Genomic DNA, 6736 nt, shown 5'->3' with positions numbered 1-6736 from the left:
TATTATTATTTGTGATTCATTAGGAATATTGATTGTTTTTCATTTTAAGGAATATGTGTAGCTTTCTCTGCATTGTTCCATGAGTTAATTATTTCTTTATCTTGAATTTGGCATAATTCTCTCATTTGTGTTTAACTAAACTTTAATGTGAAAGTAAAAATAATTAAAATTCAATTCATTCAAAAGCATGTTAGCTAAATTAAAACAGGTTAATATAATCATTCAACATACATTTTTTCATTTATTTAATATCTTTATTTAAATATTCAACAAAAAATGTAATGAAATAAAATAAAAAGTAAAAATTCATGATAAATTATCAAAAGTATTAAAAATAAGCAATTCTGTTATTTTTAGTTACAACATGCTTGACTATTTTTATCTTGTTTTTTTATCAATAGAATAAAAGCATATTTGTTCATGTAAAATATTTATTCAAACCTTGAAAACAGTCTGCATAGCAAAGAAAAGTATTTTTTAAAATTATGCTCGATAATATTTTTTTAATTAAGGAAAAAATTATGCTACAATTAAATTTGTAACATTAAAAAATGATTTAAAATCTTTGGATGTTATTAGTAATATCTTTGGAAATGCATCAAAATTTGGCTTTACATTTAATAAATTAAAATTCTCAATTATTGATGGATAATATCTTTTCAACCAATTTGATTCCTTGCTAAGGATGATATTAACTTTCAGTAGCTCAGTTGTTGAATGATAAATTGTAGATGTTTCATTTCCACTAAAAACACATCTTTATTTCTATTTAAAGATGAAAAGAAATTATATATAGTATCTAGTGAGAGTATTTTTTGTACTATTTTTGAATGTTAAATTTAGTACTTTGTTAATTTTAAAATGTATATTAAACTGACTGATAAACATAGAAATATCTAATTAAACTCAATTTAAAAATAAACACAATGTCAACGATGAATTTTCATTGTTGATATTAAAGTTGTCTTAATTAATAATAATATTTTTATTTGGTTATATTAGACATGGCTGTTTTATACATATTCCACGAATTTTTATTTTAACATATTCAATTGCAGTTTTTAATAGATTCATTGTGTATGTTTCATATAAATAAAAGATATAGTTCTGCATGATTTGCAAGAAGTATAATTTTAATTGGACACTTTTTAAAACTTAAAGAAATGCACATAAAGTCTGTTAGTTGCATATGTAACAGATTCTCAAAGCTTTTTAAATTTTGATATTTTGAATGGCTTTAAAACTTTCCATGGAACTGTGAAACTCCATTTAATCATGGCTGAAGAGAGGATATTTTATATTCATATATTCAAAGCTGTCAATGAGAACAAATACTAAATTTTAAATTTCTTAAAATTAAATAGATATAACATTTTTGTAATTAATATTATTAAAAAAAAAGAAATTTATGGAAAAATAAAGTGTAGTAAAGAAGGTACAATGTAATAATTGAGGCAAAGAAAATTTGGAGAAGTTATGAAGTATTATTAATGACTGCTTTGTACATTATTTTATTACTAGCCGCCTTTGGCGACCAGCCGGTGCGCCAATCTTAATGTTCGTTTAAATTTTAATAATTAAATAGGTTGAACCGGAGTTTAACCCCCTTCTTCGCCAAGTTGCGATAACGCACCAAAGCTGGCAATCTTTATTATGCACTATAACTGAACATCTGCTTCTTTGCTTTTGAACATTTCGCAAGGCCATTGTTTGCGATTTTTCAAAATTTCGCCAAGCAGGGGGTTAAACTCCGGTCGTACCATTAAATATTTTACGCAATTCCAACTTTAATAGATTCTTCAGCAAAAAATTTTAAAACTTCAAATTTTGATAGTAATATAATTCACTCATAATATTATAAAGGCCTTCAGTTATAGCGTGATATGTATCTCTCTAATTTTCTGTTACCCCTCGTAGAAATTATGCTTTAAATTAAAGTGTAAATGATTAATCTGCAATTAATATAATAATATTTTTTACTGAAACAAAGCATTTTTTTTAATAATATGATTACTGATAATAGAGTCACTGAGCGTTTAAACTTTATGGTCACTAAAGAATATCTTTCTTAATTTATGTAATATCTCAAGAATTTGTCAACAAAAATTTCTCAGATTCATCATGAACAGATCGATTAATTAACAATGTTTAGTTTTAAATGCATCAAACACTAAGAAAATAAAATGAATCGTTTAAAATAATCGGTCGAAAACAGGTTTAAAAAAAACTACTTAAAAAACGATGTACTTAAAACTATAAGCATATACAAAAAATATATAACTAACATAAATACATTTTACTTACAAAAGCATGCAACTAACCTAAAAATAATTTAAATCGTCCGTTGGTTGTCATGCCAACAATCAGAACAATGCGCATGCGTGGATTTTCTTCGCCAGTTACGTTAACGCAAATGCGTAAATTTTTCTACGCCAGTTGGGGTAACGCTATGCAGATTAGACATTTTTAATTTCCTTTATTCTGTGTTATTTTAATTCAAAAGTACTTCAGAATGAATCTGAAACATGGATTAATTAACAATGTTTAATTTTAAATGCATAAAACATTAAGAAAATAAACAGAATCGTTTGAAATAATCCGTCGAAAAATGTTAACCCTAGCCTCATTTCTGTTGGGAGAAAAAAAAATTGAAGTTGGCGGTGGGGAAAATGGAAGATTTTTTTGGCGGAAAAGTTGGCGGTGGGGAAAATGGAAGATTTTTTTGGCGGGAAAGTTAGTTTTTAATTAATAATTAAAATTCTAATTAAAATTTGAAAAAAAGGGACCCCAGGTGCACATTCCCGACCTCTAAGGTATACATGTACCAAATTTGATAGCTGTATGTCAAATGACCTGGCCTGTAGAGCGCCAACACACACACACACACACAGATTGAGCTTTATTATAAGTATAGATATAGATTTTCTGAAAATAATTCCAAGAATAAGGTAATAGAATGAGAAAATTTAACACCTGGGGTACTTAAGAATAGCTTTTTCTCTCATGGGTAAAATATTACTTGAGTTAAAGAAGAGTTATTTGTCATGGCCCAATGGGGTCAATTCACGGTCACGTGTCAGGTACCAAACAAACCGCTTCTGTTCAATTTTCAACCGTTCTGCGCATGTCGTGATGTCTGCCGATAACGTTGACACTGTTTACATTGTTGTTGACATTGTTTAGTAAATATTAAGCTAGCCGATCAATTATTAAAAACTTCTGATTTTTTTAAAGCTATTATTTTGAATTATTTTCTCCAAATTTTCTTAGTTATATATTTTTATTCCTTATATTAAAATTTTAATTAATATTTTTAATAGAATTATTGTTTATGCAAAATTAACTAACATCGCTTTTTAATTCGTCTGGTGCCGCTTTATTCTTTCCTTTCCCATATCCCCCCACCCCCATTTTTTCATCCGAAGGATACATTTTGACAAATGACTATGGCAGTGTTTTTGAAAAATTACATATGTTCTTTTTTACATATTATTTAAATAGTATTGAACGTTGAATTTTATGAATATAGTTCCCCCAGTTAGTTCTTTTTAAAAATAATTATTACTCTTAGATAAGTTAATATTTTAAACCTTAATAATGAAATTATTGTATTTTTTTTCTTATGTAATTACTTTTATAAATATTGAGAGTTAGTTATTTGATGTTTTCAGTTTGCTTAGAAGAAAGAACATGAAACTCAAATTAGTATATATTGAATAAATTATGTTTACAATTTCAAATTATGAAATATAAAAGGTATGGATATCTTTTTTTAAATCTATGCAACTTATGAATAAATAATTTCATTTTAATTTGTAGAAATCATTAAAGGAAAACAAACAAAATCACGCTTTCATAATTTTTTTTAACACATTACAAATATATATAGAGAGAGAAAGAGAGATATATATATAAAATATATGTGATAATTATTTGAAAAAATATGATCCAATGTATGTTTTAATGTACTCACTAATACAAAAAACTAAAAAAAAAAAAAAACTATTAACTATTTATCAAGATTTATTTTTCTAGACACTTAGAAATAATATAAACACAGTATGACAAGAATGTCATTGTAAATGATGAAATCAATTTTATTCAACAGAAACATCCTAGATACTAAAGAACAGTTTTTTTTATCACTAATAAAAACATAATGTTGAACAGTATACTTTTAAAGCAGAACATTTATGAAATTTTTTTAAATGCTAAAGTTACATTGATAAAAATTAAATTGAATGAATATCATAAAATAAAACAAAAACATATAATAGAGTAAATTTAATAAACAACAATAAGGTCATGATATATATACATATATATATAGAGAGAAGTTAAATAGGATATAAAGAGGAGTTGAAAGAAACACTTTTATGCTTTCACAGAATTTTATAATTCAAAATTGATATGTTAAAGAAATAGAAAAAAAAAAAAAAAAAGTGAAACATGCATGTAGCAATGAAGTTGGGAATAAAAATTATATAATAAATGCTGATATGGAAATTGATTTTCAATGAAAAGACCTTTATTTATTAAAACAGAAATCACTGAGGTACACAGTGTTATAACAGTATATTATGATAACAGTGAATTTCAGTTTAAATACAATAAACTATTGACATTTCATTTTGAACAATAGAAAAGGTGTTTGATATAAATTCACTTTGAATCCATCACAAATCTGCAAATGTAATTAGAAAGCTAGTAATATTCACTTCCACCTAAGTTTAGCATTATAGCAGTTGTTATTTTTGCAATAGGAGTTTGTTTACTTACGTTAATTAAATTTAGATAAGATTTTGTAAAAAAATGCAATGTAATACTCATGAAAACATTTTAAAACCTTCTAAGCATATTCAAAATTATCAGAAATTTCATCAAATGTGAATGAAGTAAATTAGAAATGCACTCATGATTTTGTTTGATTGTTTTTAATGGCAAATCGCTTACCGATTTCTTTTTCTTCGAAGAGTTTTTCTAACAAATTACTGGAACAGCTATATTTAATAAATGGACACAAACTGAAGGAATTCTTCAAAATGATCGGAGCATATCATTGACTTCGAAGGCTTGAAAAAATCTATACCAAAGCTATCAACCCAAGTCAGGTTTGTTGAAAGGAAAATAAAAAAACATTTTATCATGACAGTCACTCTTGTATTTCGCATTAAAGCATGCATCCATCAGCACACCAGTATTTCCTCTGTTAACACATAATAAGAGGAAAGAAAATGACTCAAAAATTATAACTTCAAATGTAAACAAAAAATCCGCTTCATACTTGGCGGAGAACGTTAATGGCAGACTGATCGACGAGAGCGGCGCGGATGAAACTTAAATGCCATGCGCAAGAGGTACATGACATGTGACTTTTACGTCACATGAATTGACCCCATTTTCCAATTAATTTTTTAAACATTTGGTATATAATAAAACTGGCCATTTTTCTCTTACTTTTTCTAATTTTTATATATAACATATCTCCCACATTCACACCAAAAAAGCTCTTTTTCATTCACCTGTTTAAAATTGTGGATTCAATTTAACAGATTTGAGTACAGAAATTGTTTTTAGTAAGAGATTAAAATGTAAATGTATATCCTAGATAGGATAATTACAGATTTGTGTATTTAGGTAAATTTGTCAATAAAATATCAATTATATTTTTTCAACACAAAATTCCACTACATGTTGTGAGAATAAGATAGTAAAAAGTATTTAAATTTACAGTGTTTTCCCTAACCAAAACTTAAAAGTACAGCTGAATGATAATCTTAATGAAACTAATCAACAGTATTTAAACAGTTAACCCTTAAGGATTAATTGATCCCAGGGTTTCAGATGACAATAGTGCTTTGTCAAATATGCTATATAAAAGTCTAGCATCAAATAAATGTGTAAACAGAATAACTCGTTATAATCCCCCCCCCCCCAAATAAGTTGAGCATCTTCAAAATCATTTGAATTTTAAAGTTCTCTTATTGTAAATAAGTTAGTTAACAGTCAGTTATTTTAATCTTTAAATGTTTACGGAAGTATATTTTAAATATGTTTAACAAGTAAAGCAATAGAATTATCAGAAACTTCATGCAATATTTACATTCATACCATCAAATCACTATATTATATTAAGACATAAATGTTACGGAATTAAAAGATGTGAACAATAAAATATAAAAGGGCAGAGAAGCTAAATTATATTTCAAAGTCATCTTCTTAGGCGGAGAATATATATTTAAAACTTCTTTAAGAGAAAGCTCAGATTGCATTTCAAAATCAGAATTAGGAAAATCAACAGATGAGTATTCAAACATTATTATTCTTTCTAATTCAGATACTTAAAATGAAAGATATATATATAAATATATTACTCATTCCAGAAAATTCTCAATGAATAAGAAATTACTACTACATTATAATTGAAAACTCAGAAAGAGATTCATAAGCATTTTCTTTAAATATATAGTAATAGATTTAGCCTGAGGATAAAAGTGGAATCCATTAATTACTTTACAAATAATTAGATTTTTTTTTTTTTTTTTGCCAAATTATAAAAGAATATCTAAAAAAAATTGTACCCACAAATTAAATGGTTAAAATAAATATTACGCATAAAAAGAATTTTCTAAAATAAATCGCACTCTTTAGTACTGTTGCGACTTCATTTTTAGAAATGTATAGGGATAGGAAATCGTGTTTCGCGCGAAATACGGAAACTTCAATTTTTGCGCAT

The sequence above is a fragment of the Argiope bruennichi genome, chromosome 10 (genome assembly GCF_947563725.1).
Source record: "Argiope bruennichi chromosome 10, qqArgBrue1.1, whole genome shotgun sequence".
NCBI lineage: Eukaryota > Metazoa > Arthropoda > Arachnida > Araneae > Araneidae > Argiope > Argiope bruennichi.
This window is presented reverse-complemented; position numbering follows the sequence as displayed.